We start from the raw sequence: 14,298 nt of genomic DNA, 5'->3' as shown, positions 1-14,298 counted from the left end.
GAGGCAATGTTGATTCACCTCATTTACATTCTTTGTTCCATTCTCTCACCTGACCCTCTCACTAGTTCCATTTTACAATATAAGTGCATTCAGGATCCACTGAAATTCTTGTGTTGCTCTGTGTCAATTTATATGGAATACAGATGTTGAAAGGAATTCAGCCTATGAGAAGTATGTGAACTGGCACAAAGAACAAGAGTATGGGTCTGAGAATAAATATATGAGTCTATCTGTAATCAATCAACTCTCTTGCAGAGTTCCTGAATAAATGTTTTGATGGTGAGGGTGATATATTGCTGGTCGTGAAACCTAGCGTGCTTTGGTGCAGTGGAAGACAGGAGGGCCTGCCATGCTCTGGTCCATGGGGTCACAAAGAGTCGGACACGACTTAATGACTAATCAACAGTGAAGCCTTTTGGTGCCACCATCACAAATATGGAAAATTGGTGGTTAATTTTCTTTTCTGTTAAGCCTTGAAGTGCTGATACTGAGTGCCTCACCAACACATGCATCACTCTGGAATTCATCAACAGGAAGACACTCTTAGCTGTTACCGTATGCACCACAGGTTGAACAAGAGTGTAGAGTCTGTGGCTCTGCAGATATTATTGGACGACACCTCCAATCATCCCCAAACATTCATTATACTAACTGGCTGGTAGGAACTGGAGCCCCACAACATCCTGGGAGCCACAGTTTCTCCACCTGTACCTTAGGTTATTAGTTAAAAAGAGAGCACAGAATTAAAGAACTGGCAAGAAAGCATATGTGGGTTAAGGCCATATTCTCAAAGGTTTGAAAGCAAAACTGCTTACTTCACCTAGTTCTGTTTGGCAAGAAACAGACAATCTAGAAGCATTTTTTTAAAAAATTGGCAACTATAATATAGAAGGTGGCATTGTATCACGTGCATATAATCCTTTGTGTCCGTGTTTGTTTTGCACTATTACATATGCGTACATATATTGTTTAAACTAGTGACTCAGTTATTTAACTAGGCAAATAATGTAGATTATTATATACTTGTGAAGACTGAAAGGAAGTAGTATTAATCTTCATCTGCATTTCCCATTTATTTCCATTCCCCCCCCCCTATTCCTTTTTAAGGAGTAACCAAGCTTCTCATAAATTCCCATATGATCAGCACCAAATAATCCCACTTAATATGAGGAGGATTCTTCTGGTTTCCCTAGTGGGCTGTTTGCCCTCATTCCGTGCCCTTTGGTGGGCCCAACACAGCCTCCCCAGATGGGGCAGAGAGGGGAAAAAAGGGAGATAGTGGAGAAGAGAAGCAAATGTTGGATGAGCCACACCTGGGCAAGATGGCGGAGGCTATGTCCACTTGGAGGGACCCTGATTTAAGGGAAGAAGAAGGGAGGGAGGACTCATCACCCTCCACAAGTTCTGAGGCTGAGGAGTGGACAGAAGCAACGGAAGGGCTGGACTCTGTGTTTTGTGCTATAGGGAAGGATAGCAACTTCAATGTGCTGAATAACTGCACAGTGCTACCTGGGAGTTGCAGGTCCAGCGTATGGGTCCAGGCTGAAGTTGCCAAGGGAGTGGTGGTGATGGTAGTAGTCATAAACATACATTTATTTTGTCCTATCACGTACAGCTTGGAAACATACCCATGTTGCCTTAGAGACAGTCAGAGATACATAGTTGTGCACATTTCTCATCCTATGATGACTTAGCATCCTCCATGCCAAGGAGGGCCCACCTCCACTTGTCAGTCAACCAATGTTGAATAACCGTACGAATAACCAATGGGCCTGGCTCTCCTGGGCACAGAGGACATTGGCAGTTGTAGTCACACTACCCACAATGCTCTATAGAGGGGTCTTCACAAATAACTATGACTCCTGGGAAGACCTACAACTCCCAGGTAGCACTGCAGCAGCTTCCTTGTTTTTGAAAATAAAAACGGTCAGGAGAAAGCAGTGATAGAGTTAAATAACCAGAAAGCTGATCTGCAGATTTGTGTTTCTAGAATGTAGACCACTCTCTTTTGAATTCTGCCTAGGGAACTTCTGGCTAATTCCAGAGTTGTAATCTAAAATATGAATGAACATACCCCTATAGAGTACCAAGAGATCTCAGAATTAGAGTTGGACGAGATACCACGGGTCATCAAACCAGTGGAATACAGAGCAGAAGCAGATATAAATGTAATGTCTATTTAGGAACCTTTAAGACAAATCCACCATCTTGTGAAGTAGGCAATTCCACTGTGAAATGGCTCTTACTATCAGGAAGTTCTTCCTAACATTTAGTCAGAATCTCCTTTATTCCAAATTTGAACATATTGGTTTGGGTTCTACTCTCTGGGGCTATAGAAAACAAAGTTATTTAATCTTCTATGTATTCACTATCATTACCAGCTCTTAGTCTCTTCTTCAGAGTAAACATACCCAAGTGAATTGGTTCCTAGACCTTTTACTACTATGGTCACCTTCTTCTAGAAGAGAGTGAAATCCACAGTGTTTTCTAGAGAGTTCAGCACTTAATCTAAATACTGATTTTGCTGCTTTAGATCAGGAAGAAATCAATAATGGTCCCATAGGGGTTCAGCACTCTGCTGGTTAATTAATCTTCCTTGCATTCTTCAAGTGCTAGAGGGATAACTAGTATAAACACTGAATGCATTTCATGCACCAAGTTGCAGATGTCCGACCACACAAACTGCTAAGCTTGTCATCAGAAAGGGATAGGAGTTTTCCTGCAAAAGTGTGTGATTTCTTCACAGATTCAGTGTCTGATTAACCAAACTTGCATATGTGGTTAAGTTCAGTAATCAATAATAAAATTAAATGACCTGATTTGCAAAATGCATAGGTTAGGATTATCAGATGTCTATTTTTATTATTATTATTTCAATGGTAAAGGAAAATAACTCAGGATAACAGGGAATATATCATACTATACATTATCACATATTATCTGTACTTAAACATATCATTATGTAAAAGACTTTTATGTCTGTTAGTTGCCTATATAATTCCAACTAGAGTTATTTGACTATTTTGTATTAAAATTATCACATTTGGCTTTCAAGTTATAGAACGGATCCAGTTATTTATAGGGTACCATTTTTCAGATACTGTACTTCTTGGATTGAATTGTCCATCTCCACCACTTCCATAATCTTTTCCACTAGTTCTTCATGATTTGGTATTTCGGTTTCCTCCCATTTCCATGCATATAGTAAAATGCTGCAGTTATTATATGTATCATCAATGGCTCTCTCTCTTATCTAAACTCTCTGGTAACATATTTAATAAGAATAATTCTGGTTTAAATAGTATATTACGTAGTAGAATTTTCTGTAAACATTCATGTATTAATATCCAATAATTTTTGCTTTACTACATGTCCACTACATATTAAATGTCTTTTATCACAGTGATTTTGCAGGTTTGATAAGCTCAACCCTCTCCAGAAGGGCATCCAGTCTTAATTGGATGGAGAAAGTAGTGGTTATTTATTTTTCTTCCATTCTTTAGTACATTTAAATACTGCTGGATGCAAAATGTAATTAAAAAGACAAAGAGGGGCTTTAAATTATATTGTTTTACTAAGTCCATTGCCTTGGGATCTGAAGGCCTTAGGAATGGACCTCAACAGATGGGAAACCCTGACATCTGAGCGTTCAGCCTGGAGGCAGGCGTTGCATCACGGCCTCTCCCAATTTGAAGAGACCCTTGTCCAGCAGGCTGAGGCAAAGAGAAGGTCATAAAAGCAGCAAAATTAGGGAGTTGGACAGGGGACAGATTGGATTTGTCTCAGTGTGGAAGGGACTGTCACTCTCGAATTGGCCTCCTCAGCCACACTAGACGCTGTTCCTAGTCCTCCATACAGAGCACATTACCATAGTATTTTGAGACTGAAGGATGCCTAAGAATGCCTTTATTCAAGAAGAAATGTATTTTCTTAGGCTGCTTAATGACAGCAGTAAGAGGAAAACCAAACTAAAAACAAACTGGTTTTATTCCAAGATATTATTGGAATGCTAAATGCAAAACCAGTTAGATTCTAACTCAAACTTATTAGGTTAAACAGAGCATTGTGCCCAAACCGCTTGGCTCTGCACAGACACAGAAAAATATTTCAAAATGATGGAAACCAATATCAACAAAAGATGAGAAATGTAAACTTGATTTAGAGTCAATTGAAGTAAGACAATGTCTCATATTTATTATGACATTTACATCCAATTGTATACTGAAAGCCACTGGCAGAAGAACTACAGAATTTGGCAGAATATAGCATTGCTATACTGTCAAAGTGCCAGAGAAACCGGTAGGGTTGAGCCACAGCCAGGATACAGACAAAGCAGTAGAAGAGCACTTATACTCTGTCTTGTGCCTCTTCACTTTATGGCCAAATCACCATCAACAACACAACTTTACACCAGAGACAGACCTGGCATAGGGAATTTCCCTCCTACATACTTAAAAAAAAAAAATTATAACCTGTGCTCTCAATACAACTAAAACATCAGCTGATCTCCTTTCCTCCTCATCCTTTATTTTCAGAGAGAATATATCCTTTTTTCTGTCTGAGAAGATGGAGGCAAGCATTGCTCCCTGCATCTCTACCTTACCTAGCCAGTACTGTTTATGTTGCCAACATCACAATATCCAAAGGTGACCGTACTGTTTAGGCAGCTACCCAGTTGATCTAAACAAGTGTGGGTGGGGTTATAAGGTGTAAATAGACTGTTCAGAGCAGAAATCTGACTAGCAAACTGGATATAATTGCATCTGCTTCTAGTGACGCCACCCTCTGGTAAGTGACACCTGACTCCAGCAGGCATCAAGCAACACTGAATGTATTGTATTCGCGAAGGCTATCACGGCTGGGATCTAATGGTTGTTGTGGGTTTTTCCGGCTCTTTGGCCATGTTCTGAAGGTTGTTCTTCCTAACGTTTTGCCAGTCTCTGTGGCCGGCATCTTCAGAGGACTCCACTCCCAAGCGGACTCCACCCCCAAGCAAAATACACCAGAGCACAGAGTGCTGTCCTCTGAAGATGCCGGCCACAGAGACTGGCGAAACGTTATTTATTTATTTATTTTTATTTATTTTATTTATATCCCGCCTATCTAGTCGCGAGGACTACTCTAGGCGGCTTACAACAACGTTAAAATACAATAAAAATAAACAACCAATACAAAAACAGGTAAAAGAGAAAAAAGACAATAAAGAGATAAGAAAATCAAAAAATAGTTTTATGAGAAGGCCTGCCGAAACATCCAGGTCTTTAATAGATTCTTGAAAGTGCCCAGCGAGGGAGCTCCGCGAATGTCAGGAGGTAAGTTATTCCACAGGCGAGGAGCCACCGCCGAGAAGGCCCTATTTCTTGTTTTCTCTTTCCGGGCCTCCCTCGGGGTTAGGCTCCTCAGCCTCACCTCCTGGCTCGCCCGTGTGACCCGGGTAGAACTTGGTGGGAGTAGGCGTTCCGCCAAGTATCGAGGCCCTAAACCGTTTAGGGCTTTATACGTAAGCATTAGCACTTTGAAGTCGATGCGGAACCTGATGGGCAGCCAATGCAATGCGGCCAGAGTGGGCGAAATATGTTGGAATTTTTTCACTCCACTAAGTAATCTGGCCGCCGCATTCTGCACCACCTGTAATTTCCGCAGCAGCCTCAAAGGAAGCCCCACGTAGAGCGCATTACAGTGGTCTAATCTTGAGATTACGAGCGCATGTACTAAGGTGGTGAGCGCCCCCACTTCCAGGTAGGGCCGCAGCTGGGCTATCCGCCTAAGGTGAAAAAAGGCGGTGCGGACCACCGATGCCACCTGTGACTCCATGGAGAGCACCGGGTCCAGATGGATCCCCAAGCTGCGTACCCCATCCCTAGCAGGGAGAGTCACCCCCCCAAAAGAGAGGGAGTTACCCAAATCCCCGACTGTGGGGGGGCCCACCCTCAGCACTTCCGTCTTGTCCGGGTTCAGCCTGAGCCCGTTCTCCTGCATCCATTCCAGTATAGTCCCCAGGCAGCGCTGGAGGCACAGGACGGCTTCTCCTGCGGTTGGCAAAAAGGAGATGTAGAGCTGCGTGTCGTCCGCATACTGGTGGCACGAAGCTCCACACCCCCTGATGACCCCACCCAGCGGCCTCATATAGATGTTAAATAGCATTGGGGAGATAATCGACCCCTGTGGAACCCCACAATTGAGGCTCCACGGGGCCGAGACCCTCTCCCCAAGCTGGACTCTCTGGGGGCGGTCCTCCAAGAAGGAACGGAGCCAGGACAATGCCAGGCCACCTATTCCCAACTCGGAGAGCCTCCCCAGGAGGATACCGTGGTCAATGGTATCAAAGGCCGCTGAGATGTCGAGGAGGACCAACAGGGACACTTTACCCCTGTCGGCCTCCCTCAGTAGGTCATCACACAGGAAAAACAACCTTCAGAACATAGCCAAAGAGCCCGAAAAACCCACAACAACCACTGAATGTATTATTTCTCCCTTCAACAACACTGGGATTAGGGGTACCAGACCCCCATGTAGCTCAAAATCTTATAACTCTTATGCCACCAAAAACATAACTACAAAGCATAAACAATCAATTCAGAGACATATACTTCCCACAACCTGTGTCAATCTCCCGGCAAGTCTCTGCAGCCTCCCCAGCTGCCATGTGGAGCTGCCATGACAGGAGAAGAAGCTAGCCAGGCTGCCAACAACAGGGGCCTAAGCCTCAAACCCACCTTTCTCAGGCTACTACCTGGAGATGAATAACAGCACAATATTTATTGAATATTTGTTTATTTATAGAGGGAACCATGTACAGTAAAACTAAAAATAACATTGAATATTTTGTCCGGTTCCGCCATGAAAAAAAAACCATTCTCCTTTTTTTTTTTTTTAAAAAAAAAAATCTAAATCAAAATATGAAACCATTTTGCCCAAAAATGTCCTTCATCAATTTGTCTGATATTTGGAAGGCATATTCCCCTCATTAGAGGCAGAAGCCTGGAAATTTAATCCAGCTCTTGCAAATTTATCTGGATTTCTGACACAGGATTCATGAATAAGATCATATACCTTCAAAAATGGCCTGCATTGAACTGGGCTGTTTTTCAAATCACTTGGCTGGGATCTGAAGCAAATGTTGTAGTTGGTACATCTACCTACTGACTATGCTACTTCCTAATCCCCATTTTGAGAAAAAGTATAGAGTTTGTAATTGTTTTCTATGAGTAGTAATCACTGTTCCACAAAGTTAAAGTAAACCAACCAAACATCTGAAAATGAATCAAGAATTATCTTCCGCGGATAGTATTCGGTCTGGTGTAAGTCACTCTACACTTATTTCTAGGGCACCTCTAGCCAGTTTAGACATACAGTGGGGTCTTGACTTGAGAACTTAATCCGTATTGGAAGGCGGTTCTCAAGTCAAAAAGTTCTCAAGTCAAATCTGCATTTCCCATAAGAATGCATTGAAAACCATTTGATCCGTATCTGCTCTTTTCTGTCCATAGAAACTAATGGGAAGCTGCTATTCTGCCTTCGACCACTGGAGGGGGATATTTTGTTTCTTTTTTTCTTAGGTCAAGAAAGGTTCAGGGAAGGCAGGGAAAATACAGTCCAGGCAGGACAGTACCAGGCAGTCTGAAGACTGTCTCCCAATCCACTCTCTAAACGCTGGGAGGAGTGAGGAAGCAGACGGGCACCCTTTTTACTGGCCAACAGTTAACTGAAAGTTCACATTTTGCACTTTCCCTGCCTCCCACGTGGGTTTTTTTCAGTTCTTAACTCAAATCTAAGTACTTAAGTCAAGTCAATATTTTCCTATGAGAGTGGTTCTTAAGTCAAAATGTTCTTAACTCAAGCCGTTCTTAAGTCAAGACCCCACTGTACCTTACAGCAACAGACTAATTTCTCAATAAAACGTCTTGACAGAATATTGCTGAATATTTAATCTTGAATTTTATAGTTTACAACAGATAATAGACTTGTTCTTCCCAACCCTAGTTTCCAAATGAAAGGCAGGACTCTAGGCTAGCTAATAGGCTTCCCAAAGCTGGAGCTTTCTTAGCCTGTTAGATATATACAGCCATGGGGAGGCTCTAGCCATTTCACTGCCAAAATGATACTGTATCTGTGTTACTAACACAAGGTGAATATAGTATTGCTCTGCCTGTTTCCCGGGGGGCGGGGATCTTAAATGGAGAAGGATGAAATGGTTTCATGAGAACATATTAGAATTTTCAGTTGTCTTAGTTTGGCTAACTTCAGCATTTGAGTAGCCAAAAATTACATTCAGATTCTGGACCAAGGGCCAATTTTGTTCTTGGTGATGCTTGATTTCACTAGGGAAACTCTTGGCTAGAGTTACTGAAAAATGAAATACGAACCCTATAGCTACTAAGAAAGGCAACAAACGAACAAATATGTAGCTGAAACCACAAAACATCTACAAGTTTATTCTCTCTCTCTAAAATCACTAACAGACTCATCCTCTTTATTAGGTATACAGGAATGAAAGGAAATGCCTAGTCAGACTATTTGGCCCCCTACCTGAATGTTGCCTAGCCCAAGGGTTTAGGTATCTGGCTGTGGAGCCAGAGGTTGGGAGTTTGATCCCTCACTGCGCCTCCTTGACAGGGGCTGGACTTGATCTGCTCTGCTGGTCTAAGATTAAGATTAAGATCAATGATATTGTGCACAATGACAATATATCTATTCTTTTTTTCTGCCACATTGCCAGCAGGAAAAAGGGTGCCAAGCTTTACATAACAAAGGACAGACAACTTGTTGAAAAACAGCCACGACAATCATTTTGTGTTTGAATAAGAAGTAGTTAACTAATGAAGAAAAGGCATCAGTTTGTGGGATTTTCCCTTGCTTGGTGACTCTTTGTGAGTGGTAGTGAGCACAAGAGGGTATCCTGTAGACTAGAGGTCATCAACTCCTGGTCTGTGGCCCAGTAACGGTCCGTGGCCTGAGCTGGACCGGGCTGTGAAAACAGACCTCCTGCCCCCTGCACACACACACACACATACCAGCGCCGGCATGAGCGCTCCCCACCCCTTCACGCATATGCCTGAGCACTGATGTGAAGAGGTGGGTGTGTGGACGTGTGTGCAGGTGCTCCTGCACATGCACAAAGGGGTGGGGGAGTGTTTATAGTGGCGGTGGCACACGCATACTCTCCCACCACTTCACACATGCGCGCGAGAGCACGCAAGCGTGGGGGTGTGTGCCCCGCCTTCCTAAGAGGCTCAGCCGGTCCGCAGTTCTAAAAAGGTTGGGGACTGCTGCTGTAGACTACAGGTTCTTAACCTGTGGTATGTGGACTCACAAGTGTCTGCAAAGGCTTGAGGAAATTTTATGATCTTTTGCAGTTAAAATAGAAAGAAAGAAAGAAAGAAAGAAAGAAAGAAAGAAAGAAAGAAAGAAAGAAAGAAAGAAAGAAAGAAAGAAAGAAAGAAAGAAAGAAAGAAGGAAGGAAGGAAAGAAAGAAAGAAAGAAAGAAAGAAAGAAAGAAAGAAAGAAAGAAAGAAAGAAAGAAAGAAAGAAAGAAAGAAAGAAAGAAAGAAAGAAAGAAAGAAAGAAAGAAAGAAGATCTTAATTTCTCTTGCTTGTTTGTGTAAAACTTGGCTTTTCTAATCCACCACCTCCATTAAAAACAAACAAAAGTAAGGACTGATAATGAAAAATGACTGATATTTCTGTACACAGTGAGAACATGCAAAGTGAATTTTGCTGGGAGACAGCACGTGACATTTCTACTGTCTATTGCACAGTCAGAAGCCACAGGAAGAGAGAGTCCAAGTCAGTCAATGTCAGTGATTGTGTTTCTTCTTTGATTTCTGCCGATAAAATAGTTTGGTTACTGTTGGGTAAAGTGACTTTTCAATATTGTCGCAGTGAATTTTGTAACAATACATTTTGGCTGAGCCCCAGAATGGATTGCTGGCTGAATTTGAAATGTAAAGGAACCAATGCTGTTGACGAGGGTGCATCCTGTAACAAAGCAAAATTTAGCTTCTTCAAAAGATCTTTAAAAGTGTCACCATTATAGCAAGGAATATCTATTGAATGGCATCATGTGTACAGGTCCCAAAGACAAGCAAGTACCACAGTGTGTGTTGTGTTATGAGATATTGTCCAATGAGGCCATGAAACCGTCAAAATTGCAAAGACATCTCGATACTAAACAAAGAACATGCCAGAAAGAACATCATTTTTTTTCTAAAGTAAGGAGAATGAGCTTCAGGAAAGTAAGAAAATGTTAAAGAAGACTACAACTGATTGTAAAAATTAAAATGCAGTGAGGACCTCATTTGAAGTTTCTCAACTAACAGCAAAAACTGGAGAACCACACACAATAGGTGAAGAACTTATAGTGCTGCTGCAAAAATTATGGTTTCTGCATTGATGAACAAGAAAGCTGCCAAGAACCTTTCCTTAATACCTTTTGTCAAATGTCACAGTTAAGAAGTGAATCAGTGGTTTGTCAGCCAATATCAAGGACCAGTTATTAGAAAGAATTTGCATGTCCCCCTAATTTGCACTACAACTGGACAAAAACGGAGACATATCAAAGCAACCTTACTGTAACAGTGCTGCCTCACCAGACAGTTACCCCGCATGACAGTTTTTTCACTAGACATTGACTTTTTGTGATCACTATAGCGATTCGCAAAACAGTGATTCCTATGGGGAAATTTCGCTGGACAATGTTTGGTCCCTGCTTCGCAAACCAATTTTCGCTAGACAATGATTTTGACAGCTCCCTCTGTCCTCGCAAAATGGGTATTTTCGGGACCTAAGCTTTGCAAGACAGGTATTTAAACAGCTGATTGGCGGTTCGCAAAGCGGCTTTCCTATGGCCGATCTTTGCTAGACAACAACGATTCTTCCCCATTGGAACTCATTAAACAGGTTTCAATGCATTCCAATGGGGAAATGCTTTTCGCTAGATGATGATTTCGCTAAACAGCAATTTCAGTGGAACAGATTATCATCGTCTAGCAAGGCACCACTGTACTACATTAGGTATAGAATCTTGAGTTAAGTCTTGGTGGTCTACAGCAACAAAAGATATTTAACAGGAGTCCACGGTAAAGAAGAGGTTAAGAGCTGTTGCTGTAGACCATCATGAGTGCTGTCATTAGTGTTGTCAACATTCAGGCTGATAATTTACTAAAGGTATGCTCATAATATAAAGATTATAAACTTTTGGAAGGATATGTAAAGCTTGAGATTGTAGACAGCTATAGTACAACCCATCATTAATATATTATCTGTCTGTGGATTGCAACAGTGAGTCACAAATAATAAAGTTAACATATCCTGCGTAGCTAAAAATAGATTATTTTCTATCTTAAGTTCCTGCCCTTTTGTACATACTGGTTCTTGAATATTCCTGCCCTTTTGTACATACTGGTTCTGATCATCAAATGGTTTAAGGATGCTAACATGAAATGCCATCTGGTACATCAGCAGGAAACTAATACAAATGCCATGGTAGTGCTATAAAATTCTAATGTACCTCAGCTGTTTCAGGTGATGAAATATACAGCCACATTTTCCTTTGAAACAAGTCAGACAAAGGAAAAAAGACGTTGTTCTCCTGTCTGGTAGCAACCAGACCGGACTACTGCAATACGCTATACATGGGGCAGCCTTCGAAGACAGTCCGGCAACTGCAAGTGGCATAGAACTGGCCTGAGTGGCTGGTAAGTGGTGCTGCCGGGCAGACTCATATTACTCCAGTTCTGAAAAATTTACACTGGTTGCTGGTTGCTGCTCGGGCTCAATTCAAAGTGCTTACTTTGACATATAAAGCCCTAAACGGCTTGGGACCTGGTTACATAAAGGACCGCCTTCTTCCATACGAGCCTGCCCGTCCTCTAAAATCAGGCCAGGAGGCCCTTCTGAAGGTGCCATCCCTGAAAGAGGTGAGGGGGATGGCATGTCGAAATAGGGTCTTCTCGGCTATTGCCTCCCAACTTTGGAACACCCTCCCTATAGAGATCCGCCTGGCTCCAACACTTTTGGCTTTTTAGCGCCAGGCAAAGACTTTTTTGTTTAGCCAGCATTTTAATTAAATAGTATCCTTTAGCTGGCCATATGAGCAGCAGGATTTATTTTAATGACTGTTTTTAATATAGGGTATTATTATAATATTGCCTATTTTTAATGGTTTTAATTATCTAAAGTTTTAATATTGTTGTATGCCACTCAGAGACCATTGGTAATGGCATGGCTAAAAAAATATTGAAAATAAAATAAAATAAAATAAAATAAAATAAATAAATAAATAAATAAATAAATAAATAGAAATAACACATAGGAATACTTTCTAAAGAAAATGGAATACCTTATATCTATATTTCTTTTTGTCTTGTCAAACTATATCCTGTGCAGTTTTGGCAGAAAGATAGGTTGCTTAAAGTTTATAGCATTATAGCCTTTGTCCAAGTCAATTCTATTTGATTTAAACAGAAACACAAACAGGTTTCATATGTTCTATCAATCAGGAATAGTTTATTCCTGCACTGTAAATTGTTTTAATAAAAAAGAAGGAATTCTTTGTGAGAAGGGGCCATTTTCCATTTGCACATTAAATGCAAGACAGCCGTTGGAATCTCTCAAACACACATACATACACCCCGTTAGAGAACATTCCAGTATATTCTTGCTGGTTCACCACAAAAAGGGAGGGAAAGTGGGAGGTAGGAGAAGAAGAAAATGCAAAGAAAATAAAAACAGAAAATCTTGAAGTATACAGCATGATTTGATTTTGTTGTAATGGGTGCAGAAAAAGTAGCATTGAATTAGATACAATTGGAATCCTTCCAATAAGGTGTTCTTATATATTTTTTGGGGGGGAGCAACAAAATAAGCTATGTTGGAGATCTATGTTATCCCAGAAAATATTATGAAAGGAAGAAATTTCAGTCTAGTTGAACAGACCAGAAACAATCACAGGGGAGTGGGAATGGGATGTATAACAATCCTTCAAAAAATATAAATAAAATCGCTCACTGTAGAGGAGCTGTCTTTGATATACTGTATATGGTTCATTGATAAAGCTCAACAATCCTTGGAAATCTCTTTTTCTACGGAATTGCACTGATTTAGTCCACAGACCTTTCCCCAAGAGAGCTCAGTGTAGCATCCTGAAGTCTCTCTGCTGGAGTGGGATTCTGGTGTTTGTTAAGGCCACCCTTAACATCCTGAGGCAGCACAACCACAGATAGATGTGAGAAGCTCTGTGATGCCTGCCACTCATTTTCCAGTGTTCCAAAGCTGGGAATTACTTATGGCATAACTCAAGGTTGTCTGGTTGGTTTAGATCAGTGGTCCTCAACCTTGGGCCTCCAGATGTTCTTGGACTTCAACTCCCAGAAACCCTGGCCAGCAGAGGTGGTGGTGAAGGCTTCTGGGAGTTGCAGTCCAAGAACATCTGGAGGCCCAAGGTTGGGGACCACTGGTTTAGATGAGTTCTTTTCCAATTTTGGCCCCCTCACCCCACCCTACCTTGTTTTCTCTGGTGAGTCTGGTAGGTTGCCTAGTAGTCCACAGCATTCTCGTTTATATAAAACTGAAGGCAACCAGACAATACCTCGGTCGCTATCTGTATCATGAAATAAAATGTCGGTCTTTATTGCTTTAAAATGCTGGTGCCTCTTGTAGCGTTCAGCCCTGCCCTCACCTGTCTGTCATAGCTGAGCAGTGGAAAAACAGCCAATGAGGGGATGGAAGGTGGTGCTAAAGGGGGAGGAGCTGGGATATAAATGGGTGTGTGTGGAGTATGTGAGACAGAGATTTGAGTGATTTGTGAGAGAGATTTACTGAGTCTGTGGGCCAATAAGTCAGTGAGAGTAGAGTTCTGTGTGTCAGTGAGTTAAGTGAGTGAGAAATATTGATTATCAACTTGTGATGTACCTATTTTATTTTGTTGATCAAATAAACATGTTTTAGTTTTAAAGCAACACTTGTCTCCTTAACTAATTGATACTGAACTGAAGTATTGGTGGCAGCAATTGAGTAGAAGAGTGAGCACCTCCTGGAGGCCTGAGATAATAGAGGCTTCAGTGTGCCTGCTACACCTCTGTTTGGCAACTAAAAATAATCAAGACTGGGGGATTATATCTGTTTCTTGACTGCTATTTCACCTCTTCTTTTTGGGGGCCATTTAAAACCACACCTTCAATAGACAGGGCTATGATATTCGGCTGGTATCAACTGCATAGCCCAAATCCAGACGCATAGCTACTTGTTCTTCAGTCACTCTTTCAAGTACAGTTCTGACTACTGTGAATAACTAATCTT

Source organism: Pogona vitticeps, chromosome 3, assembly GCF_051106095.1.
Source record: "Pogona vitticeps strain Pit_001003342236 chromosome 3, PviZW2.1, whole genome shotgun sequence".
Taxonomy (NCBI): Eukaryota; Metazoa; Chordata; class Lepidosauria; order Squamata; family Agamidae; genus Pogona; species Pogona vitticeps.
This window is presented reverse-complemented; position numbering follows the sequence as displayed.